The following is a 27,050-nucleotide window of genomic DNA, read 5'->3' as shown; positions in this document are numbered from 1 at the left end:
GGACAAATCCAAGAGATGAGACAATCCTCATCATGACACCATTTGAGCAGCTGAATCAAGGCAACTACTTGTTCTTGTGCCAGACCTATCCTTGGGCTTTCAAGTTACAGGAGCCAACAAATTTCTCCTTCTGTCTAGGACAGTTGGGGTTGGGCTAGTCTGTCATTTGACCAAAACATAACTCATCAGGCATAATGACGATCACAGGCGAGAAACCGCGGAGCAGCAGTGGTCAGAAGGATATAGATCACACGTTCTCAACGAGGGGTCAGCTGCAGCATCACCTGGGAGCATTTTACAAGATACAAAGGGACAGGTCTGGGCCTGGGCCTTCCAGACCCCAGGAGAGGATTTCTGTCAGGTGAGGTGGTCCCGTGCACCCTCGGAGAACTTGGCTGTTGTGGCTCAAACCACAGGATCCACGGCTGTGGATTAAAAAACACCCTTAGCATTAAATCACTCGGGAATGTAACCACCAGATGAGAATCCTATCAAGTGAAACATTGCAGCCCGGCTTGTATGAGCCAAAGCAGCTGGGCCATTTTTTAAAAATTGTAATAAATAAGTGAATACATAATCAATCCTTTGAGTGCCAGATCTCTGTTCTGTCTGCTCCCAGAGCTGTGCTTTTTCATCTTGATTCTATGCCCCTGAAAAGAAAACCAGTGTAGGGGAAAATGTTGACAGACTGTTGTCTGTGACGTCAACCAACAGAAAAAGCCAAACGATTGATGCTCGTTCCAGAAAGTGTTTCTACTGTGGGTTTTGGGAGGTGCAAATTTAAATAACCCTTCCTTTTCTGGAATAAATATTAACTATTTGATACCAAAAGCCACCTGAGGAAAGAAAGCAAATGTTTTGATGCCTGCAATATGTATAAGACATGACAGTGTTGGAAACAGCCCTATGGAGTGAACAACCTCACAACTAAATACCGATCAAGCATTTCTGAAGTGCCTGGACAGGGCTTGGGTGGCCAAAGATAGACCAGACATGCTCTCTTGGGTCAAGAAATTTACCATCTCCAGAGAAACAGGCTTGGTGAAAGAGCATAATCATTTAATAGAGGATTTTATCTTTGGAATCAAACAAAAATTACTTAAAGGCAAATCTGAAGAATAAGCTGGGTGATCAAACCAGCTGACTCTAAAGTATGACTCACAGGATGGTTCTGAAATCAGCTCCCAAAAATAATTTCTGCAAATATCGTGAGCCTCTTGGGATGTGCGTGTAACCTCCTGAGGTACCACTTTATTTTTATTTTTTTATTGTGCTATAGTTGATGTACTATATTATATAAGTTTCAGGTGTATAACATAGTGATTCATGATTTTGAAAGGTTATACTCTATTTATAGTTATTATAAAACATTGGCTCTATTCCTTGTGCTATACAGTATATCCTTGTAGCTTATTTATTTTATACATAATAGTTTGTGCCTCTTAATCCCCTACCCCTATCTCACTCCTCCCCACTCCTCTCTCCCCACTGGTGACCTCTAGTTTGTTCTCTAGATCTGTGAGTCTGTTTCTTTTTTGTTATATTCTCTAGTTTGTTGTATTTTTTAGATTCCACATATAAGTGATATCATACAATATTTGTCTTTATCTGAGTTATTTTACTGAGCATAATACCCTCCAAATCCGTCCCTGTTGTTGTCTGAGGTACCATTTTAAAGGGGCAAATTCATTCAATGTATAAATTCCAGTTTGGTTTTTTTTTTTTTTTTTTTGGTTTTGTTTCCAGGAACTCATATAGGCAAAAACGATCATGTAATTAAATGCTTAGTTGATGGAAATTTTCTCTAAACCGAATTTCTCCAAGCCTTCCCTGGATGTGAATGTTTATTAGGGCACATAAACATTAACAGTAAATTATCCTGGCCCATTGCCTCTGACCAGGCATCCCCTTTAAGTCTCCCTCTGGCTACTGCTGGAGTCTTGTCTGTGTGAAAGAGCAATATCGTCTCTCTCTCTGGCCCCTCACTGCTGACTGCTGCCCATGAAGCTGCTCGTGACCATTTTGGCCTGACCTCTGGGAGCACTGCCTTCCTTTTGAGCCTCTATATTCCCCACAGACCTGGGCAACCCTGTGTTGTATTTCATCCTCTGGATCTGGTTCTCCAAAGTCCCTGCTGCAAGCAGCTCACTGACAGTCTGCAGCTTCCTTCTCAGCCCATCCCCTCCTCCACAGGGCAGGGGGACAGATGCCGCAATACCCAGCTCCATCCTGCCTCCCCTCCAGGCTCTGAATCGAAGTCCACATCAACTCCTCTCTTTATGCCAACAGATCCCTGAGCTGCCTGCTAGCTCATGAGTCCATTGGACGATGACTCCCCATCAGGCTCAGCTACATCTAAAATCAAGATGAGGCGAGGGCCTCGAAAAGCTAGATTCTCCTCTATCACCTCTCTTGATTTCTGACAGAGCTGACTTTGGGCCAAAGCTTACATTTAATTAACAGAATGGGGTATGGGCAGGCGGCCACTGCTCTCAATTAAGAGGCTGAGAACCGTGTCTGCAAGTGACTGTACGATCAAGACACACCGCATAGACTCCAGGGGCAGGGATGGTGGTCAACGACATGGCAAGGCCGGTGGACATGATGGTGCCACGGATGCTGTTTACCAGGGTTTCTTTTAGGGACTCCTATTGTGGGGGATGCTCACATCCTGCTCTATAAAGCCTGTAATGTTTTAATTCTTTTACAGAAAAGAAAAAGGCTTTACCTCATACGGTTATGGGGAAAATTAAAAGGAATTCCAGATGTGAGGTGTTAAACTCTCACATCTCTTCCTCACCACCCAACCGCCTTCTCCCAGCAACTTCGTAGAGCTGTACGCTTTATCTGAATATTTGAAGAAAATGATATATTTCTATTAAAACCAGCATGAATATATTATGGAGTCAGACAGAAAAATTCATGAATTTTTAAGATAGAACAGGAGACTTGAAAGAAATTTCATCTCTGCTGCTCCAGGGCATGCGTTACTCTTGTTAGGGATACTTCAGCAGAAAAGTTGCAGAAGTTCTGACGTGGGTCCCCGGAAGGCACCGAAAGCTTCCTTGCTAATGACTGACAGGGTTGGCTTGTGTGTTAGAGAAACCTCTCTGAAGGCAGCGTGGTGAGGTGGGAGAAATGGAGGCGAGGTTCCTGAGCTTGGCCCTGGGTAGTAATCATACGCGTTGGCTCCTGGATCCAGAGCCTCCTGGGTGCTAGGGAATCCACGTGCGTTTCTCTGCAGGTCCACGACAAGCCCATGTTACCAGAGGAGAGTGAGCCTCAGGGAGCTGAAGAGCTCTCAGCCACATGGCCTGCTGAATCTCGCCACCCTGCCCCTTCTGACAAACCGTCCCCATGCTTGCACCTTCTGGCCTTCCCCAGCTCCAACATGACAGGCTCCCAAGGGCCCTGTGGCCTGGTCACCTGAAAGAGGCCATGCTGCCTGAGGCGCCCGGCAGTGTCCAGGGACCCGGCCCTGGGCTCTCTTGGCCCTTGCCTGCCCCGACCCGAGCCCGCACTCCCAATGCACCCCATCGGTGACCCACCCCTGACAGCACAGTGTCAACCACTCCACGTCTGACTCCAGAGACAGCGACCTCATGGTGTTTCCAGAGGGACACACGGCAATGAGTTTCTAGTGGTCGTGGCTGACCCTGAAGAGAAGGGGGTGTTCTCAAACCCAGAGTGGAGATGAGGCTCACGGGACCCTGAAAAGCCTGGCCCGACAGCCTTGTGTGGCGGGGGAAGGGTGTGACCCCGGGTCACATTTCCTTTCAGGAAGCTGAGCTGCTCCAGAGGCCTCAGAGAGAGAGACCAGTGGTTCCCCACACAGCCCTTCAGCTGCCCCCCCCCTTGGGCATCGTAGCTGTGGCTTCTCCCGCCAGATGTCTGCCTGCAGCCCAGGAGCGAGCACTGATGTGGGGACTTGAAACGCCCCTACTTATCGCCGAGGAAGCAGGAGGAGGACGAGGACCCTCTCCCCACGTGGGCTGTGGGTGAACAGGAAATGGCTCCAACCTTTCTTCCTCTCCGCCTTTGCTTTCTGTTTCAAGTCTGTGGTGTGTACCTTTGAGTCACACCAAACATTTTAGAACAAACAGTGGGAAACAAGTCTGCTTACGAGGGGAAGGTCCTGAATTCTAATAAACCATTTTCTCTCCGTAAGGCAATAGCATTGCTTCCAGGTTCCAGACTGGATTCGGATCATCTACCTCTGTTTCTTTCCATGCTCTGTCCCCTCGAGCGGGAACTTGGTAGATGTGAAGCTCCGTGGATGCTTAAGAGGCCAAATAGGGTCTCGAGGGGTCAGCGGGGCCGCACTTTTGGAGGCCTCAGCGACGGCTACACCGGCAGGCAGCCAACCAGTGTTCATTGCCTAATTGTTGATTATGTGCCAGGCATTGTGATAGGTGCTTGGGATGGAGCGTGAAGCAACGTGGACAAAATCTCTACCCTCCTTAAGCTTAAATCTAATTGGCAAGAAAGATATTAAGTAAAAGTTTCCAGTAACTCTGGCAGCGTAATAACTGTGCTGCTTATTACGAAGGAGAAGGACATGGTACTGCAGGCACAGGTAAAGAGGATGGAACTTGGCTGGGGGTGGGAGGTAGAGTAAGAAACCTTCTCCCCAAGGAAGTAACAGTGAAGAGAAGACTGCAAGGGGTGGGCTATGCCCAAATGAGGGGGTGGGGGGATGGAGAGCAGACAGCTCCAAACTGAGGGATCAGATTACGGGGAAAGCCCTGAGGTGAGAGAATGGGTGTGTATAAGGAATTCAAGATGTCCAGGATACTAGAGCAGAGGGGGCAAGGGAGGTACGCAGGGAGGTTGGCAGAAGCAGGGAGGATGTGGTTGGTAGTGGGAAGAAATTCACAGCTTCTGAGCAAGGAAAAGGCACTGGCAGATTTGCATTTTTTGTTCCTTTGTTTGGCTTTGTTTTGGTCACACCCTGTGACTTGTGAGATCTTAGTTCCCTGACCAGGAATTGAACCTGCACCCTCAGCAGTGAAAGAGCAGAGTCCTAACCACTGGGCCACCAGGAATTTCCCAGGTTTGCTTTTTTTTAAAAATTTATTTATTTTATTTTTATTTTTGGCTGTGTTGGGTCTTCGTTGTTGTGCACGGGCTTTCTCTAGTTGCAGCGAGCGGGGGCTACTCTTTGTTGCGGTGCTCGGGCTTCTCACTGCAGTGACTTCTCTTGTTGCGGAGCACTGGCTCTAGGCGCCCAGGCTTCCGTAGTTGTGGCTCGCGGGCTCTAGAGCGCAGGCTCAGTAGTTGTGACGCACGGGCTTTGTTGCTCTGTAACATGTGGGATCTTCCTGGACGAGGGCTCAAACCCGTGTCCCCTGCATTGGCAGGCAGATTCTTAACCACTGCGCCACCAGGGAAGCCCCCAGATTTGCATTTTTAAAGGAGCACTCAGGCTGCTGTGGAAAGAATGGAGTTGGAAAGGGTGGAAATTGATTCAAAGAATCCGTTGGGCTACTGAAATCGTCTGGATGAGAGACAGTGATGATTTGCCAAGGGGTGGTGGCAGAGAAACTAGAAAAGGGAGGATGAATCAACGAGAGTCTGAGGAGTAATTGGGTGAAAAGTTGGGGCTTGGCTGCATGCATTGGGTGTGGGCGAGAGGAGAGTCCTGGATGACCCCTACTCTGAGGATTTCCGCAGTTAAGTATTCATTGCCTCCTGAAATGTTCAGCACCAGCTCCCATAAAAGCAGAGATGCTCCATTCAAGGGTGCCATCTTGGATTTCAAGTCCACTTAAGAAGGATGAGAAGCGTGGGACACATGGATTGGGGAGAAGCCCAGCAATTCCCTCTCTAATGTGTGGGGAAAGCCAGAGCCTTCTGAAGGCTGCAGACCCTACCCGGCCACCTGTTCCTTAATTATAAAAACGCATTAGCATAATTTCTGTGATGAATATCTTGCCATGGAATGGGTGCCATTGTATTCCAAAGACAGTCCACAGCAGCAAGGGCTAGGCACAACTTTCCTGCTGGTAGCACGTGGTCTTGTGTCTGGAGCTTCATGTTAGTGGCGTTCAAAGCAGGATGGTCTGACATTAGGAAGAATTGTCTCTCTAGGCTCAAAATAGTGCAGGGCATTCCAACGCCTCCTCCTTCTGATAGACCTACTCCTACCACTGCCCTTCCTTTTTCTCCGACACAGTCTGCTTCCTGCCTCCAAACAGTGGTGGTCACTGGGGGACAGAGGGCTCCCTCCCTTTAGCATAGCCCTCATTTCACAGTAGTTGGGGCGAGTGTTCACTGAGCACTGCATCTGTTATGATACTCTTGGTTATATATGTTCTTGGCTGAAAAAATCAAATTTGCACAAACAACAAGAAAAGCTATTATATCATGTGATTGGGAGTCCAGAGGGAGAGGGTGGACTTCAGGGTTGTTTGATCCAGAAGCTCAGTACCCATAGCAAGGATTCAGGTCCATGTCTCTGCTCTGCTGTTCAGCACGTCGGCTTCATCCTGAGCTGACGTTCCTCTAGGATGTAGCATGGCTGCTGATGGCATTTGGGACCACCTCCTTCCTCCTGGCAGGAGAGAAGTGCTGCTTCCAGCAGCCCCCCGGGAGAGTACAGAGGAACCTTCTCAGAAGCCCCAGCAAAGCTCTCCTGCATCCCGTGTCCTTCCAGAACCAATGATTAGTGAGAAGGTTGGGCTCGCTCTGATTGGCTGAGACAAATAGGACTGGAGGTGGAGATGGGGTCACCTCGCCTCGATCACAGGGGCTGTTTGCGGAAGAGTGGACACCTGGATGGAATCAGGGATTCTTTCAGGAAAGAGCCAGGGAGTAAGAGTTGTTGGGTAAGCAACTATCAGGCTCTGACTGGGATGGGTACTTCAGGGGCTGCAGGAAAAGAATTGTGATTTTTTTTTTTTTTTTTGCGGTACGCGGGCCTCTCACTGCTATGGTCTCTCCCGTTGCGGAGCACAGGCTCCGGACGCGCAGGCTCAGCGGTCATGGCTCACGGGCCCAGCCGCTCCGCGGCATGCGGGATCTTCCCAGACCAGGGCACGAACCCGCGTCCCCTGCATCGGCAGGCGGACTCTCAACCACTGCGCCACCAGGGAAGCCCAAGAATTGTGATTTTTAAAAACATTTTATTATGGAAAGTTTCAACCATATAAAAAGTAGACAAAACACTGTAACAAATTCCCATGTATGTATTGCCAAGCCTTAACAATGATCACCTCAAGGCCCTTTTCACCTGTTTTCCTGCCTGCTTTCCTTTCCAATTCATTATGAAGCAAATCTTGAACATCATATTTCTTCATCCAAAAGTATTTAAGCATGTATCTTTAAAAGACAAAGGCACTTTTTAAAACGAAACCACATCATCATTATCTCATTATCTCATCACTATCTCATTATTAAGTAACAGTAATTCTTTAACATCATCAAATTATCCAGTCAGGGTTCAAATTTCCAGTTGTCTCATATGTGACCAAAATTTTTTTTGCAGGACTTCCCTGGTGGTGCAGTGGTTAAGAATCCGCCTGCCAACGCTGGGGGCACAGGTTGGAGCCCTGGTCCGGGAAGATCCCACATGCTGTAGAGCAACTAAGCCCATGCGCCACAACTACTGAGCCTGCGCTCTAGAGCCTACGTGCCGCTACTACTGAAGTCCGCGCGCCTAGAGCCCGTGCTCCGCAACAAGAGAAGCCATTGCAACGAGAAGCCCGTGCACCGCAGCGAAGAGTAGCCCCCGCAACTAGAGAAAGCTGGCGTGCAGCAACGAAGACCCAACGCAGCCATTAATTAATTAATTAATTAAAAAAATTTTTTTCGCAGTTTGTTCAAAGGTAAATCCTTAGAGATCAGTGTCATCCCACCTTTTATCTTACAAGATAAAGACAGAGATCTGGAGAGATTAAATCATTTACCCCAGGGCCCTCAGGTTTTATTTGATTGATTGATAATTCTATCCTGCCTCTTTTCATGATGTGTTTGAGGCAGGTGATTACATAGTGGAAGACCTATAATTCATTCATTCACTTAGCAAGTATTAGTTGACATCAGCTATGTGTAAGGCACTTAATGAGGCCATTGCAATCAACAGCACTTGGGTCTATAATCAGAGAAACTGAGCATTGATTCTAGGGCTTCTGCCTATGACATTAGGCAAGTCTCCCCATCCATCTGCCATGGTGCCTGAAGTCCCCAGGAGAGGCAGCTTTTGGATTAGAGTTGTCCTGGGGACCCTCATGAATATACATACATGTTATTCTAGCAGACAGTTGTTCTTGTGGGCTACCCACGTTGAACACTTCCTATTTGGGAGGAATTCTAAAATAAGAGGAATCCTAAAATAGGAAAACAGGCTCCACTTTCTACTATAGAAACCAAAATTTATGGATGGTCTTTTCCCCACCTCCAGACAGCTGGAGAGAGACACGGGACCTGGTGCTCCAATCCATTGCTGCAGCACTTGACCGTCGATCCTGGAGAAGTGGCCCAGGCCAGCTGGAGATTATCCACAGGTGCCGTGATCACATCGAGTCCAAAGGAATGGTGCCAAGCAGCCAGAGTCACCAGGGGCAGGAACCAAGAAGATGGTTCCCAAGAGGCACCTCTGCTTGGTCTTGTTTCCCACTGAAGCCCGGTTCGTGCCCTCTGCCCACACTGTGAACGACGCCTAGCCGTTCAAGTAAGTGACTTTTCTGCTTAGGTGTCTAGAGTCACTTCCTTCTCTGGGCAACCGAAACCTCTAACTCAGTTGAGAATAATCATCTATTAACAACTTAGTTCTTTTATGTTGTTCTGACTTGCCAGCTATTAGGAAACAAAATGAAACACAGGGTAGAGACATTTTGATGGACACTGCCAGGGACATGAGAGGTTCAGAACTCACTTCTATCTAGAAGTCAAGAGTGTTAGCCCAGGATGCTGGGTGACTAGAGGTTGTAGAGAAACCATCACCTCCTTTCCAAATCTGCTGAGGGATGACCCTGAAAAATACGTGTTTCACAACGATCTGTGCTAATTACAGCCCTGTGTCTGGGAGGAGGCGATACATGATTCCCTAGAACCCCAGATGGAGACATCTGCTCCACCAACCCCAGCTGTTTCATTCTTGGCTGGAATTATGACTGAAGCGCTCGGAGCAGAGATGGGCAGGATGGCACTGGGGAGTCTAGCTGCTGTGAGTTCCTGTCTGCCTCGGAGGGAGCCGGGAGGACCTGGGCTGTGCCTGCTCCCCACTGTGGGGTGGGGTGGGCGGTGCCTGGCTAGGCCCTGGGCTCAGCTCCCCCAGGAAGCAGCTCTGCTCCTCCAGGCAGTTCTGCCAGCCCCCGAGCTGTGGTATCGGTCAGCTGGTCTCCACAGCTCAGGGCACTTGGCTCAAAATGCCACAGCCCTGGGCTCCTCCCATGTGCTCTTCCACGTTTTAAACCAACATGAAGCAAGACCATCAGCCTGCTGGTCAGAACACCCACTGCCCTTCTAGCCTCACGCAGGAAGTTGCTTCATGAACTCGAAAATGATTACTTGCAGAGATGAGATTTCCTACACTGAGTCTGTAGTTTCCTGTCCTTCAGAGCGTGCCTCCCACCCTCCTTTCCCATGCCTCTCACCACCCGTGTATCTTCCTGGGCTCAGACACCCACTTTCCCTCTCCACCACCTCAATCCTTATTCTTGCCTTACTTTCTCTTCCCTTCCCTTTCCTTTGCAAGACTTATTTTCTTCCAAACCCATACTCTTGTGCCCAGTATTGTTTGTTGCTTTCCGAAAATATTTCCACTTCAAGAGCAGTTTATGACCATCCCTGGCTCTCTCTCATGCTGGACTATACTGAGGCCCTCACCCCATTTCTTCCCAGTCTGATACTGTTACAGTTGAATTGTGTCCCCCTAAAAAAAGATATGTTGAAGTCTTAATCCATCCACAGTACCTCAAAACGGATGTTATTTGGAAATAGGGTCATTGCAGATGTAATTAGTTAAGATGAGGTTGTAGTGAAGTAGGATGGGTCCCTACTTATAACGACCCAATCCAATCTGACTAGTGTCCTTATAAGACAACCACGTGAAGACACAGAGACACAGGGAGAATGCCATGTGACAGCAAAGGCAGGTATTGGAGTGATGTGGGTATAAGCCAAGTAACACCAAGGGTTGCCAGAAATCGCCTGAAATTAGGAAGGGGCAAGGAATTGTTCTCCTACAGTTTTCAGAAGGAGCGTGGTCCTGCTGACGCCTTGATTTTGGACTTCTGGGTTCCAGAACTGTGAGACAATATGTATCTGTTGTTCTAAGGCTCCCGTTTGTGGCACTCTGTTGTGCTAGCCCTAGGAAACTAACACAAACGCCATCAGGAAGATCCCAGGAACTTCCTTCTAGAGCCTCTTCCGCTACCAACCCTGAGCTTTACCAGGCTCCCAGTTCTTACCTGAAAATCTCCTCGGAGCAAATAAGAGTGACGTTTCCATAAGTGAAAGAGCTCTCTAGAGGTTTGGATTCTGTGACCCGTAATATCCGAGGGGGTTGGTTGACCCTCACTGCCCAGCTATGTTTCCCCGCCCTACTCCAGCTGCTTTTCGCCTCGGCCTTCAATCACTTCCTAGCATCCTCGATAAGGCTATTATGGAATATGTGCATTGTTTGCTGCCTGCCTTCCCCCTGCCAGCGTGTAAGCTCCGTGAGGGCAGGGGTCTGATTTGTTCACTGGCACAAGGTAGGCATTCAGTAAACCTTTGTTGAATAAACAAATAACTGAGCGAGGACCTTTCCACCTCTGACCACATGGAAGGGCTACAACTCCTCTGCAGGAGATGGGGCGGGGGTGGAGTGGGGGAAGGTGGCAGGGCTAGGAACAGCGAATACCGTGTTCGGGTGACTGGGAATGGAAAGGTCATTTTTCACCTGTCTGAGGAATTCAAGAGAGAGATACAGCAAATGCAGGGCCTACCTCGGATCTTTTCCATCTTGCTATCTCAAGTTCCCTACTGCTCGAGGGACTTAACAACCCCTGACTGTCAGTGTGATCCCACCTGGAGTGACAGAGGCCACCCAGGTGGTTGCCATCCAGCACTCCAGCCTGGGGTTCCCAAGGGCCACCTTGGCGGGCACAACCAAAAGTTCTGATGGCTCCACAATGGAACAGGGAGGCTGTGCAAGAACCTGGCAGAGCCATGAAGCCCACAAGCTGCATGTTTGGAGGCTGGAGTGTTCTCCCTCAAGTTCTAGACCTGACGCTGCACATGCAATTCAGCCCCTACTCTTTCAAGGTACTGTGCCAGATGTGGTGGTAAGGGGGGTGATGGAGGACATCAAGATAAATAAACGTGAGCTGAAATGATACAAATAAACTTATTTACAAAACAGAAACAGACTCACAGATTTAGAGAACAGAATTTATGGTTACTGAAGGCTGGGGGCGGCGGTGGGGGGAAGGGTGAAGGGAAGGGATAGTGAGGGAGTTTGGGATTGACATGTACACACTGCTGTATTTAAAACTAATAACCAACAAGGACTTTCTGTATAGCACAGGGAGCTCTGCTCCCTGTTATGTGGCAGCCTGGATGGGAGGGGAGTTTGGGGGAGAATAGATGCATGTTTATGTATTGCTGAGTTTCTTTGCTGTGCACCTGAAACTATCACAGCACTGTTAATCAGCTATACTCCAATACGAAATAACAAGGTTTCTTAAAATAAATAAATAAAAAATAAACCAGAGCCTGCACTCTGAAGACGGTGAAGGCCTGTCTGGTTGGGAAGCTAAGACTTGTCCATAGAAACACATTAACAACTCCAAGGCAGAAATAGGTACCATAGAATCAGGCAGCTTGGGAGGGCTATTGGAGTTCAGATCAGGAAGACGTCAGTATGGGTGAAGGGAGAGAAGGATTGTTGGATGTCATGGGACCTAGAGCCAGGCCTTGAAGGAAGAGGAGGAGTGGAAAGGCATCTCACAGGGCTGCAGTGTGAGCAGAATTGTGAGCTGGGGCTTGAGCATGAGTTTAAAAGACAGTCAGCCCCTGAGCAGAGAGCGTATGAGCCAGCTGATAATTCCAGGCAGACAGCGCCAGGGGGACGTCAACAAACAGGTCCTGATGTCCAGAGAGATGCAGAAGGGGTGGGTTCTGAGTTAAAGAGGGAAACACCAGCCTTTTAGCTACTGGGATAAATAACATCCTGATAGTTTAGTAATGGGTGCTTCAAATAAAATACAGTGACAGAGGTAATATAGTATCAGTCAAGTTATCATTAAAAATACCAGAAGGCAGTCACTGGCAGCGTTGGACCAGAAATACGATTCCCTTGAGGAGCTGACGTCACCCACTGCTGGCCTCTTGTTCTCAGGCTGGTTTGTGCTTGTTTATTCTCTGGAATCTGCAGGGTGAGATGGGCTATTTAGGTAGTAGCTCAAGGGGGACTCCTCTGAGAGCTCACCTGAGCACACCTTCCCCAGTGGCCTTTTGGGAAATGGGCAGTGTAAGTTTAATGAAGGGGGTGTGATGGGAGAAGAAAATCAGCAGTGAGGAAATGATCTTGTGACAGTTCATGTGGAGCCAATTTCCAAGAAGAGATGAACGTGTGCCACCACGGTGGACAGGATAGAATAAATGGATACAAGTCTTAAAAGCTGTTAAATCAACCATCTTCACAGTAGGCAATTTCTTTCCTTTAAAATGACACTTATAGGCAAATTGATAACATACTGGCAAAGTTAATTGACGTTTTAGATGTCACCCCAAGGCAAAAAACGAGAGAAAATACATTGCTGGCTTGAGCTTCTTCCACTGAAGTTTGTCAAGATGGCATTCCTCTTGGCAAATGCAGTGCCTTCACTTTTCCAGACTCAACTCGTCCGTCTTCAATTTCAACTCAATTCGTTCAGCTGCTGTGTCTCTGGGTTCCTTTCGCCTCCCACCCCCGCCCCGGGGACAGGCTCCATCTAGACACTCATTTGATCGTTAGGTGTTGAATTGCTGCCACTTTTGCCACTTCCTGGCAGTCTCAGGGATCTCGTGTGTGAAAAAGTGGGCCAAATGTGTGGGCCTCCTTTGTCCCCCGTATCTCTCGTGACTCTGCCAGTAGACAGAGGTGGAGCTTTTAGATGGGGAGTGGGGTGGGATTGCGGGGCTTATGTGCTAACCCCTGTCTGAAAGGTCTGCGCAGACTGCTTAGTGCAGTGCTCGGCACATAGTAGCAACCCATAAATACCTGCTAGCTTCCTGACATGACCGGAAATGGTGGGGGAGCGACGGAATACAGCAGAGACATTTCATACACAGACGCAGACTTTCAAAATTCAGCGATAAATGGCGGGGCCAAGAAAGAGGGGCAGGGGGATTTTTAAATGGCCATTTAAGTCCTTTCAGTGCCTCTGCCTGTGAGTCCCGCACTGATGTGAGGGAGGCGAGAGAGATGGGGCTCTGCTCCGCCCTCAGGGTCTCAGCTTCTGCCGGCGCCTCCCGGTGTGAGCTCCCACTGCTAAGTATGATCCTCGAGTTTAAAGAAATATACTTTTTATACAATATAGTGCTTAGACGTAAGCCAGCCCCACATCTAGTGTTTGACCAAAGAAACACCAATTTATCCTTACTTGGCCAGAAGAAAAATGTGCTTTTCCCACTGGATGTTTTGAGAGATGGTGCGTTGGTTTCCAATGTGGCACCAAAATACCACCCTATGAGCAGTATCCAGAGGCCGATTTCAGAGACTTTAAAGAGAGATGTTGACCACGCGCAATTTTCATCGTGTGAGCGATCCGCAAGTCAGCTACGACACCACCGTGTGGAGGACGCTCTGATCAGCCCCGACTTAGCCTACTGTCCGCTGGGCCAGCCCCTCTCAGCCCCGTTCCCCCTCTTGTAGTGAACTGTGCTTCTCCAAATCCATCTCCATTCTCTCTTCCATCTGAAGTAACTAGACAGAGAGGGGAGGAGGGGGCAACGGTGAGGAGGGGCGTGTTGGAGCTGAGTCAACTGTTCGGAAGGAACTAAGTCTTGTCCTGCTGATTCTTCCCAAGCCCTGCGTTTGGTCCTTTCCACCCGGTACAGGCTTAAAAATTCCAGACAAGAGAAGCAACCTCTGTGGAAGAAACCCCAGGCGTAGTTCTACCTTAGTGACAGCCTTGGAGAGCAGGCCAGAGGCCTACGGCAGGGATGCTGACAGGGCCACCGTGTCTCAGTTTGAGGGGCACCAGGGAACTGTCCTCATCTTTACTCCTTGGCAGGTTTCAATGGAAACTTCCACGGCAGTAGCAGCAGCAACAACAGGCACCTGGGTGTTGAGCCCAGCCTCCATCTTCCAATGGCAGCTGTCTTCAAATCCAGGTTCAAGTACACCTGTGATTCTACAGACTTTTCAAGGGGGTAAAAGTTCACAAATGATCTAAAGAGAATCCACTTCCAGAGTCTTAACTTCCAAGTATAGATTTCTAAAATTATTTCATAAAATTTCCCATGTTCCCCTCACCCATCGTACTCTTACATGTAGTTTGCTCTGGAGTGTTAAAACCTCCTTGAGCCAGAAAAGGGGGAGATTGACATATTGGTTTCTGGGGCGCTTCTTTAATGATTCATCAAAGCATCTTTGCCCCTTACGGCTTTCTGTCCTTCCCTGTCTTCTACGTATTTCTGTGGCCCCCATTGAGATGCTCTAAATTTAGAACAACTAAAGCAGGATAGGTTAGTGGTGCTAAATTTGTTACGTGATTTCTTCCAGATTCAGTCGGCATTATTCAGTAATTAAACCTATCTTATCAAACCATCTCATGAAATATTTATTCTAATTATAGTTCATTCTCATCTTATGAAATGTTTAATCTTTTATAACTCCTAACAAAGATAAACTTTCAAACTAAGGATAGAGCATTTAAACGTCAACTTTAATTTTTGCAAGGGGGTATGTATTTCTTTAAAGTTGTTTTAGGAAGTACATGTGTAAAGCTACAGGGAGACCATCGACCCAAGGATTCTCATGTTCCCCACACTCATCCCATTCATGTAAGTGCCTCCCATGTTCTAGAGCTGTGTTGTCCAAGATATAGCCACCAGCCACATGTGGTTATTTAGGACTTGAAATGTGGCTGGTATGATTAAGGACTTAAATTTTAACTTAATTTTAACTGTAATAGCCACCTGTGGCTACTACATTGGACAGTGCAGAGGTATTTCTATCATCATAGAAAATTCTATTGGACAACAGTGGTCTAGAGTGTCCTAGAAACTGACATGGCCTCTAGGGGTAAGTGTAGCTCCAGGCGAAGCTGCAACATGGTTAAAAATATTTAATTTTTTGAAAAGGTAATTCAAGCACATGATGCAAAATTATAAAAGATACAAAATGGCTTATAGGGCAAAGTTAGTCTCTTTCCTACTTCTATCCCCAGTTTCTCCCCTTACCAGTTTCTTGAGATTCCCTCCAAAGACATTCCACTCAAATGCAAGTATAAGTGTATGTATCTCTGTGACAGTTGAAAAACATAGCCACAAACATTCTTTGACGTTCCTCTCATTGAGAGATGAGGTTTATGCCCCCTCTCCTTGAGTCTGGATAAGCTCTTGACTACTTCAGCTGTTACAATTTGGTGGCATTGTGTTACTTTCCATCTAAGAGGTCCTAAAAGGCCAAACAGCTTCCACCTTGCTTGCTTGAACACTCACTCTTGGAGCCCTGAGCTGCGATGTCCAGCTATTCTATAACCACCATGCTGGAGAGACCACATTCAAGAACACGGGTCAGCACTTCCAGCTAAGTCATACTTTAGCCACAAAAGCCAAGGCACCGGACTCAAGTGTGATGAAGCCATCTTGATTCATTACCTGTGACTCATGAGAGGGGCTTTACAATTTGAAAAGGTTGGTAAAAACTTGGTACTAGCTACTTTTAAAACTAAGCAATGAAAAAATGAGGTAATTAGTAATCCCAAGAAAAACAAAGTTGACCCATAAAAGAATAGCATCCTATATGGTTCAGCTGTGAGTACTTAAGTCATGGTACTGCAAACACTGAACACTGATTTAGCCCAAAATGGTGATATGACTGACTACACTGGGAGGCTGGAAGGGGGGAAACGCACATGAGGACGGGGAAGGAAAGCAATCGAAAGTGTCTAAAATTGAAGAAGCTAAAAATAGCTGTATTGTTTAGAAGTACAGATATAAATTACAGAAGAGACAGATGGGAGATACTAAAGCATGGATATATGCCAGTGGGCATAATCCAACAGAGAGGGAGATGCTGATGGAGGGTGATTGAACAAATGAGGGGAGGCCACTCAGCACCAGTGGACTGACGGGCCTTTGACAGGGGACGGACAGACTAACCAGAGAGAAGGAGAAGAGGCCAACAAATGTAGGTGTGTAGATTTAAGGTGGAAAAGTGAGGGAGTTTCACATCTGATAGTTTCTCTTTGCTCATGAAATTATGAGCAGAGTTCATCAGCTGGAGGAAGAAGCAGGAAGGGTTGTGGGAGCTTTAAAGATAGAAAAGGTAGAGAAAACTTGCTTCAAAAAATAGGAATGCTAGTTTACCAGAAAAACACAGTAAAATGGCCTAGCTGTTGTGAGTACCCCTTTGAGGTCTGTGATCATGAACTTAAAGTGAAAACAGTCTGCTGACATGGCTTTTCCATAGTAACATTAAATTACTTGAGGGCAGGGCTTCCCTGGTGGCACAGTGGTTGAGAGTCCGCCTGCCGATGCAGGGGACACAGGTTCGTGCCCTGGTCCGGGAAGATCCCACATGCCGCTCAGTGGCTGGGCCCGTGAGCCATGGCCACTGAGCCTGCGCGTCCGGAGCCTGTGCTCCGCAACGGGAGAGGCCACAACAGTGAGAGGCACGCGTATCGCAAAAAAAAAAAAAAAAAAAAAAAATTACTTGAGGGCAGGTATGGAGAAATGGATGGTGTTTTGTAGGATGCTATAATAGAAGGGGAGGGAATTATTAGCATGAGGGTTTTTGAAGGGAGTATGTACAGTGATGGACCAGGAACCCTAAGCTGGACAAGAAGAGTGAACACAGGTGGTAGCTGATGGATAGTAAAAAGTGGTGGAGCCAATGGAAGGGCGATCCCAGGAGAGTTGAAGAATTGTTACAATGGACACTCGAACAAGTGCCTTGTAGGAGCGGAGGCTGTGGAAGACAGTGGGCATTTGAGCTTGCAGAGGCCTGACAGGCTCTGAAGGTGACAAGGTTCAGACTATGACCTTGAGGTCATTAGAGATGAGAAGGTTGAGGAAACTGAGAAGCCAGTGTGCTGGATGGAGCATTGGTGTGGTTAACTTCACTGTTGACAGGAGCCGCGCAGAGAGGAAGATGGAGAACAGGGGGTGTAGCCCTCAGTGAACGGGAACATGTGGTCTAGTCTTAGAGTCAGACAGCAGGACCCTCTAATGGGCAGGGGCTTTGTGAGAGGCAATAAGACTTACACTCTGGGAGCAACAATGGAGAAGAAGCAGGCACCAACACTACCTCCTGGCCTTGAAGTTTGTGGACTCTAAGAGATCAGACAGGCTCTGCCAGAAAGAACTGCAGGAATAGTGTCCTCAGGACCAGCCAGGCTCTAAGCAGGGCAAGGAGGGGCAGGGAGGCCGTTACAGGATGAGATCAGGGAGCTGGGGGGCAGGGTTGTCCAGAAGACACAATGGGAATGTTTGGGAGGAAATGGAAAGGAAGGGTGGGAAATTGGGACAAATCAGGTGATGAGCAAAGCAGGAAAGGGATGCAACTCCAGGTGGCAGTGGATGCCTGGAAAGGTCTGCTCTTCTGGTGGTGACAGAGGAAAAGAAAGTCAGATCTTGTCACTCCCCTGCTTAGAATCCTCCAATGGCATCCCACCAAACAGAATATAACTGAACTCCCAACAAGGCCCCACAAGGGGCCTTGTCAAAGTGTGGTCCCTGGACCAGAGGCATCAGTATCACCTGGACCTTGTTAGAAATGTAAATTATGGGGTGCGGCCCAAGAGTGGCTAAATCTGAAATTCTTGGGGTGGGACCCAGCAATCTGTGTTTTAACAAGCCCTTCTCCAGGTGATTCTCATGTATGTGAAGTTTTTGAGAATCACAGATGCACCTAATCTGGCCCTTCCCTACCTCTGACCTCTCTGACCTCTGAGTTTCCTAATTGACTAGGTCTTAGCCACACCGGCTTGCTTGCTTTCTTTCTGTTCCCAAGCTCATACTCTCCTCCGGGCCTTTGCTCTAGCTGTGGCATCTACCTGCAGTGCGCCTGTCCCAGCCTGTCTCCTGTCCCCTCTCTCTCGTAGTGCAGGTCTTCATTCAGAGAGACCCTTCCTGAGCAATGTTTCTCACCCCCAATTGTTTTCTAATCCATGGTGCTCTTATTTCTTCCAGCATTTACCACTTCCTGAAATCTTTTGTTTTAAACTTGTTTATGTCTATCTCCCCCACTAGAATGTAAAGTGCATGAGAACTGGGAACTTCTCTGCCTTTTTACCACTGTGTCCTCAATATGTAGGACAGAGCTGTTGTATAGTGGGGTGCTCAGTAATTCCTTTTGAAAAAGGATGGGATGAATCCTGGTGCTTCTTCGACTTTGAGGTACAAGGGAGACAGATCACTTGGGGATCTGTTCAAATGCAGATTCCTCTTTGAGGGGTCTGGGGTGGGACCCCAGATTTTGCATTTCTAACAAGTTCTCAGTGTCTGGTTCAGAGAGCTCACTTGGTCTCAAATACTTGGTAGTTCGGCAGCTTCCAGGCAACATCCTGGACATCCAGTCACATTTGTACTGATTCTATTTTAACTATTCTCTGGCCAGGAACAATGGTAGTTTTCCTGAACCAGCTCTCCTTGGGGAGGAGAGATGTTTGGGCTCTTTCCAAAGATTACAGAATAATGAAAAGATGCTTACTAAGGAGGCTACTGCTTTTAAAGGAGCAAAGTTTTGCTAAGAATAAGTCCAGTTTTTCCAAAGTAATAAAGAAATGAGAGTCTAGATAATTGCAATCTGTAGCTAATCAGCTAACTATACAGTGAGGAATTATTTAAATCTGTTCCCGGCTAAATTGTTTGCTAGGAAAGCCGACAAGAAACAGCAGAGGGTTTGGTATGCATTTGGCCTCTTCTCTTTCCTGCTCACGTGCTCTGGGGTGGCATCAACAAGGGAAAACAGCAAAAGAAGGAAGTCTGGGCTGTATTATCTGAAAACTCAGATAGCAAACACTGCAACTGAAGACCACGAGCATCAGATAAGCGTTTCTCAGAATCCATTCTTAAGACATGATAATTCACATGCACTAAACAGTTATTTCATCAAAAAAAAGTTTGGAAAATGCTGGGTTACGTAAACACAAATTAGGATTCCCAGCTGCTGTACTCCTCAGAAGCGTCAATGTGCCAACCTACTTGTAGACTCCCCGAGGACTTTCAATACACAGCATCTTCTAAGAGTATCTTGTAGAACCAGTGTCCCGTGGAGTGAACCTTGGGAAAGTTCATTGGATGAGGTTGGCTTCTATTTACGCATTTCTCAAAAGAGGAAGGCTAAGCAGAGATGAGAAATAGGACCAAGGAGAGAGGCACAAGTAAGTAGTTTGTCACCAGGCCCCTCACTCAGCCTTCTGCTTCCCAGGGATTTCCAATTTGAACGAGTCACCTGTGCTAGCATTCCCTTAATATCTCCCCTTAACCCCCCCTTCTTCATCCCCTGTGTCCCACTCTCTCCCTTAATCTCCCCTTCTTCATCTCCTGTGTCCCATTCTCTCAGAGCTCTGTTCAAAAACTAAAAGAATCACCCACTGTTGTGAATTAATTTGAATATCCCTCCCTGGTGGGAGTGGTTTCTGACTGAGGAATGCATCTATACTTACTGAAGGATGTCTGCTTCCAGGTCCTGGAATTGAGGGGTGGGGTTCTTGGCTGGTGAAGAAACTGCTCTATCTCCATCTGCCTTGTTCTGTGAAGTTTGGGGGGTAAGCCCAGCATGCTATCATTGTGTACCCCATCCCCACCCCACCCCCCCAAGCTTTAATCACTTCTCTTCAAACTGGGACCCTGGGGGATACTTGCTGCAGTTCCAAGTAATACTTTACAAGCACAACATAGTTTTTAGCATTTTGGGGTAAAGACCAGTTTTGCTCCCATACTCTGTTTATGTGATCTTTTTGAATCAAATTTTTTTCTAACAATTTTTCTCCCTCTGAATTGTGCTCATTTTGACCTTAACAATACGTTTCTCACCGAGTATACAATCAACAGCAGCACAGCAAGTGAAGAGTACAAGCGTTGCTGGATGAACAGTTTCGCATTTATTCTTCCATGATTTGGATAAAATATAACCTGGGAAAAAAAGATTTTTTTTTTTTTTGGAAAAAAAAGATTTTTTAAAAAAAAACAATCTTTGAGCTCCTCAAGGAAAATGACCAATGTCTCATTCCCGTCTGACACCCCAGTGCTAAGTGCCTAGCATATAGCAGGTTGAATAGTTATTTGCTGAACTGAATATCCACTTATGTTACAAAGAATTGTTTGTTTCACCTTTTTGCTGTTATTTCAGGCCCTCTCTCTGTTTAACGTGGTAGTTGACTATAAATCTCTACTCATTTTGCTTTCCTACTATTTGCCAACCAAGTGTGAGCACGTAGAATATGTCATGAACATTTTTTTACGAAGATTTTTCAAATTTTGAAAGTTTGTTTTTTTTTTTAGGTGCTAGGCTATTTAAAGCCAATTTGACCATCTCTGCCTTAAGGCAACATAGAACCAATTCTCCATCAATTAGTAGGCTTCCAGCCACTAACAACATAACCCCAACTCAAACTGAAATAAGCCATATAGAAATGTATTATTTCACATGACAGGAAGAGTGGAACCACCTTCAGGGCTGGTAAATTGATTCATTGGCTCACTAGTTGACTCAAATTGGTGTCAAGACTGATGCTGCAGTTGCAGGCATCATGCCCAGACATGCCCAAGTCTGGAAGAAGGAGAGGGACGGAAGGACCATCTCTTCCTGTGGCTCCCTCACAGGAGCAATGAACTGTCCCAGAAGGCTACTGGTTTCCCTCTGACTTGGCCAGAGTTAGGAGACTGCTTGGATGAACCAGGATCCACCCCAGACATCATGTGAGACAGGCAGGAAATGGGTGGCTCACGAAAACTGGGTAATGTCAGTTGAGTTTAAGAGCAGGACTGTTGGGACTTCCCTGATGGTCCAGTGGCTAAGACTCCACACTCCCAATGCAGCGAGCCTGGGTTCGATCCCTGGTCAGGGAACTGGATCCCACATGCCACAACTAAAAAATGATCCGGCATGCCACAACTAAGACCCTACACAACCAAATAAATAAATATTTTTTAAAAAGAGTGGGACTATCTACCAAAGTGTGGGGAAAGCATAGAGAGACCACAAAAATACCATGCAACCCCATTCCCACCAGGGCAGGTAACAATGGGGACACCATTACTGCCTGTTTTAGTTTCCTGCAGTTACTGTAACAAATGACTACAAACAGGTGGTTTAAAGCAACAGAAATTTATTCCCTCACGGTTCTGGGGGCTAGAAGTTGGGAACTCCCTCTGGAGGCTCTAGGGGAGAATCCATTCTTTGCCTCTTTCAGCCTCTGGTGACTGTGGCGTTCCTTGAGTTGTGGCCGTATCACTCCAGTTCTGCCTCCGTGGTCACACTGCCTCCTCTCTCCTACCCGTCAAATCTCCCTCTGCCTCTCTCTTATGAAGACACTTGGCATTAGATTTAGGGCCCACCTGGATAATCCAGAATTATCTCCTCTTCTCAAGATCCTTAATTACATCTGCAGAGACCTTTTCTTTCCAAATGAGGTCACATTTTCAATCCAGGGATGAAGACGTGGATGTCTTTTGGCGGCCACCATTCTGCCCACTGCACCACCCCAAGGTCTGCAGGGGTAGGGCAGGGAACCCAAAGCCAGAGCTGTGTGGAGTAAGCCTTTTGAAGGAGTCAAGACCTCCTAAAGAGAGACACAGCCAGCCCACTGAGAGGAAGCCAGGGGAATCAATACCACAGCCGCATGCTCCTGTCTCCCTTTGATCTCCTGCTGGTGTCCCCAATAGCCAAACCCAACCAGAGCTTTTGATGTTCTCCATAAAGGTCAGCCTCCCAGGGCTCAAAGTGAGGAAGAGAGAAGTGGGTCTGGAAGGGCAAAGGGAAGATATGGAGCATGATGCAGACAGCACTGAGGCTTCTGTAGGAAGGAAGAGGGGGGAATAGGTGCTCTGGGGCAACAAGCCGTGCCCACCAAGCCCCCAACTCACTGGCCCACAGCCCACGGACTCTTTGACACGCCATACAGTTTACAGGAAACCTGTGCTACATGTATGTAAAGTTACTGTTCTCCCTGTTTACAAAAGCAAGGCACACTGCTTATAGAAAATATGGAATGTATAGAAAGACGTGAAGACAATAAACATTACCCACAAATGCTACTACGCAGAGCTAACCATTGTGGACGCTTCGGCGACTTCCAGTTACCACATTTCCACGTGTGTGTCTGTGTGTGCATTCAACAAAATAAGGGGAATCTGTATGTAGTATTTGTAATACAAGCTTTTTTCACTTACAGATACATCATGAGCATTTCCCATCTACTTAAATAGTCTTAAAGAGCAGCATGGTTTAGTGGCTACGTAGTATTCCACGATATGGCCATACTATCCTTGTCCAGCGTTTCAGGTTTTGAAATCAGGTACCTGGGCTGGGGCTGGGCTGACCGCTCAGCTTTGAGCTTCATCGTCTTCCTTTCTCTCTTCTGCCCCCCACCTTCCCTGGAACTGCTTCCCAAGAGACTCTCCTGCACCCACATGACCTCCTGATTGAGGAGCACCCCTCCTGTTGGACCCCTTAACCAGGTGCGTAACAATGAACTTGGGGCCTCCTTGGTTACCTTCATACCTCTTCCCACCCTTGCCAACTTCTGTGTTAGCTGTACCTTGCAGAAGGCTTCCTATAGTAAAACATTATCAGCTTAATAGTACCCCCTCCCTAGGTTCTGTCAGTAACAGTTTCTTAATATCCCAGAAGAGCCAGTTTGGGGAATTTGGGGGAGAGGCAAGAAACCCATGTCCCTCTGCTCCGGTGAAGTCCTAGGCTTTTTAGGCTGAGACCTGTCCCAAAGACGATTCCTTGAATTTAGGGACAGATCTCATGCCTGAGGCCTGGCCAGCAGGCCTGGGAGACCAAGAGGTAAAGGTGACTTCCCCGGTCTCCCTGCAAGCAACCTCAGCCTCTGTCTCCCTCCCTTTATGGATATGGCCCAGGCCACGGTGCAGCCTACACCAGGACCAGCAGCCCTTGCTCTGTCCCCAGAGGTGTCCACAGCCACCCTGTAAAGAGCTCAGGTTTCACAGCCTTTTCTTACCACGAAGTTTGAACAAACTCAGGACCCCGCACAGCTGGGAGTCATTAACCAGGAATCAAAGGGCAGCATCAAGGGGAGGCGGGGCCTTAACACACTCAGCCCCCAGGAGCTGAGGAATCAGCCTCCAGGCAGAGTTAAGGGGCCCCAGCTGGATGTCAACACGCCCTGAGCAGTGGGGGCAGGGCTGAGGGGTGTCCCAGCTGCTTCATCTTCAGGACGGGTGGCTAAGGGGGCCCTGCAGGGATGGAGTGGCTTCCCCTTATCCCTTGGTCCCTGGTCCTTCTGCCAGAGTCCATTCCATTGCCTTGGCTTAGAAACCTCACTGGGCCTCTCAAGAGGTCAAGAGAAAGCCAGGACAGACTCCTAGCAAAATCAGGGCTGGTCAGGTGTTCCCAGGCAGAATCAACGCTTCAGGCCGCCAGCCAAGCTGCACCTTCTGTTTCCCAGGGCCTGTAGGGGGGGTCTATAAAGAACTCAGCAGACACATAGGCTTCAGTTCTACCTATCTGGATTCTGAAGAAGACTAGGTGATTCTTTTTATTATTTTTGGTACGCGGGCCTCTCACTGTTGTGGCCTCTCCCGTTGCGGAGCACAGGCTCCGGACGCGCAGGCTCAGCGGCCATGGCTCACGGGCCCAGCCGCTCCGCGGCATGTGGGATCTTCCCGGACCGCGGCACGAACCCGTGTGCCCTGCATCGGCAGACGGACTCTCAACCACTGCGTCACCAGGGAAGCCCGACTAGGTGATTCTTGACTCAACTGAAGTTACCTCGCTGCTGGACTGGAGGGCTTTTATGGTTCAAACTCCTCTTGGGAACAGCCCCACCAGAAGCCTCCTTGGGCGGGCAGGTCTCCCCTCTGCCACCCTCCCCAGCAACCCCCCGTCACTCCCCAAGTCTGCCCTGTCCCAGCGTCTTTCCAGCCAATGCTCTCAACAGCCCCCTCCCTCCGGGCTACGCTTAGAGTCATGTGCTCTCCACAGAGCCCGGCCTGGGACGAGCCGCCAGCCTCCCCCTTCCTCCATCCCGGGGCCCTGTGAAGCCTGGAGCTCTGGAAGTGCTCGCAGCAGCGGCCTCTGTGCCCCTCAGGAGAGAGAAGCTGGAAGGACCAAGAATGTGCTGTTACGGACCAGACTTCCTGCCCCAGGTGCCCTCTGACCTTGGGTAATTACAGCTTCCGGAAGTGGTTGGCTCCCCATCTAGAAAATGGAGATAATGAGGCCCTACATCTCGGGGCTATTGAAGGTTTAATTGATTCATGGTGGCGACACGGTTGGGAATCCTGGCCTGGAATTCAGCGGAGGCTGCTCGTCAACAAGGTCAACAAGGTAAGGGGGTCTGAAGCAGGCCAGGAGTGGGAGAGCTGGCTGGTGGCGGGACTCTCTCAGCCCCAAGTTCTTCTCTGCCCCAGATTCTTCAAACTGTTCCTAAGTGTTCTGCTACCAGAACCCTCTGTATGGCCAGGGCGGTCTGTTCCCGACCCCCTCACCTTGCCCCTCCCCCCACCTAGAGTACCCCCCCCCATGTTTCCCAGTCTAGTTGATTCAAATCATACCCTGCTGAAATCCCACCTTGCTTTTAGGCCTTACTGTTCCTACCATAAGCCCTGTTTGATTTCATTTCTGTGATGTCCCATGGAGCAAGGGCTTCTCAAACTCTAAGGCGCGCGAGATCTTGTTGAAATGCAGGCCCTGATCCAGAAGGTCTGTGGTGGGGCCTGAGATTCTGCATTTGTACCAAGCACTTAGGTGATGCTGATGCTGCTAGTCTGAGCGACACGCTTGCAGGGCCAAGCCACATCTTATGCCCTGTACCAGTGGTTTTCAAAGGTCTTTTTCGTAGCACAGGCCTTTCTTTTTTTTCCAACTGAGATCGGTATTTCTTTAATTCAAATGTATAAGTTGCAACTTAATGACTTTTACTTCTAAAGTCAATCATTTAGGCTGTTTGATAAATACAAAAATATGAAACCGTGATATGGATGACAGTTTGTAGTCTGTGTCAGCCTCAGCTTCCAAATGTGTTTCTGTATTTTGTTGAGAAAAACCTTGATACACACAAAGAGTTAGAAATGGCTAAATTGTTTTAAAATAATGACTTACCTAGAAATTTTAGGATATTCTTCATAGTGGGTAATCTTGTTAAGAAATTGTTCTCCTTTACAATCACTATGCTAGGAAGATTTAGTCCAAGTTCACAAAAGTATTTAAATTGGCAGCACAAGTTAATCCTTTGGTGAGTACAGTGTGTGAAAATTTAGTATGTAATAATTTTCAGCATATCTGTTGTTTTATTACTATTTTAAAATAAAGTGTAGGGCTTCCCTGCTGGCACAGTGGTTAAGAATCCACCTGCCAATGCAGGGGACACGGGTTTGATCCCTGGTCCGGGAAGATCCCACATGCCGTGGAGCAACTAAGCCCGTGCACCACAACTACTGAGCCTGTGCTCTAGAGCCCACAAGCCACAACTACTGAGCCCACGTGCCACAACTGCTGAAGCCCACGCACCTAGAGCCCGTGCTCCTCAACAAGAGAAGCCACCGCAATGAGAAGCCCACACACCACAACGAAGAGTAGCCCCCACTCGCCGCAACTAGAGAAAGCCTGCACGCAGCAACGAAGACCCAACGCAGCCAGAAGTAAAAAACAAATAAATTAAATTAAAAAGTGTAAATTTAAAAATGAAATTCAAATCAAGGTAATTGTATTACCCTGGAGCAGGTTTCTCAACTTTGGCACCACTATTGTTCTGGGCTGGAGACTTCTCTGCTGTGAGGGCTGTCCTGTGCCTTGTGGGATGACTGTCAGCTCCCCTGCCCTCTACCCACCAGACGTCAGTGCCCTTCCCCTCCAAAGATGAGAGAACCAAACCCGTCTCCACTCTGTGCCAAATGTCCCCCCATTTGCCAAAGGGCAAAATCATTCTACTCCTTGAACACCACTGTCCTAGAGGAACTAGGACACAGTTTGAAAACTAATGGTTTGTAGCCTCCATTTGGTGCTTTGCCCGTCTGCCTTATGTTTTTATATGGCCCGCCTGTAGCAACTGTCAACCCCTTGTGAGCAGGACCATGAAGGAAACTTCAGCAAACACCCTGTGAGCAGTGATTCGCTCGGTGGGGATACTTGGCCAATGTTTGTTCGTTGATTGATAGAGTTACAAGTATCAGCCCTGGCAGCCTCATGTAGATATTTTGTGAGAAATCTGAGATAAGGAATGTGAACATGTTTTGAAAGCGTGAACATAAAGTAGGTGTAAGTGTCAAAGTGCATTTGTTCACCCAAATATCTCATCAGCCTATCCCTCCCCCCACCAAATATGAACAATGAAAAATTCTTACTTCTTACTTCTTTACTGAAATTTTCTTTATTCTCATGGAGTGGTTTCAGCTCTACCATTTATTAACTGTGAGGCTTTTAGCACATGACTTAATCCTTTTGAATCTCATTTTGTTCATCTGTAAACTAGGAATGATGATATTCATTTCAAAAGACTCTTTTGAGGATCAAATGAGGTAATATAGGTAAAGTACTTAACCACCGGAAAAAGTCACAAAGGAAACACCTAGTAAATGTGAGTTGTTGGTTCTTCCTTTGGTGTGTCTTTAAATATTCCCTGTCTAAAGAGGAGAGGTGGCAAAGACAGTATAAAACAGCAGATAAGCTAAATATCTTGTCCATTTAGCTTTGGAAAGTGTCTTTCACTCAGTCCACT

General features: G+C 47.6%; 1 long non-coding RNA gene across 1 annotated transcript in view; it reads left to right on the top strand.

The window, feature by feature from the left end:
- The first annotated feature begins 3,853 nt into the window (after nucleotides 1-3,853).
- The window catches only part of LOC141279198 (uncharacterized), a 100,646-nt gene continuing 77,449 nt past the window's right edge, over nucleotides 3,854-27,050 (top strand). Inside the window, exons 1-5 of the long non-coding RNA XR_012333125.1 lie at nucleotides 3,854-5,053; nucleotides 5,400-7,826; nucleotides 8,402-8,671; nucleotides 22,759-22,824; nucleotides 24,317-24,661. This is a non-coding gene — a long non-coding RNA (uncharacterized lncRNA). The remainder of the gene's footprint in view (nucleotides 5,054-5,399; nucleotides 7,827-8,401; nucleotides 8,672-22,758; nucleotides 22,825-24,316; nucleotides 24,662-27,050) is intronic.

The sequence above is a fragment of the Tursiops truncatus genome, chromosome 7 (genome assembly GCF_011762595.2).
Source record: "Tursiops truncatus isolate mTurTru1 chromosome 7, mTurTru1.mat.Y, whole genome shotgun sequence".
NCBI classification, from domain to species: Eukaryota; Metazoa; Chordata; class Mammalia; order Artiodactyla; family Delphinidae; genus Tursiops; species Tursiops truncatus.
This window is presented reverse-complemented; position numbering and strand designations above follow the sequence as displayed.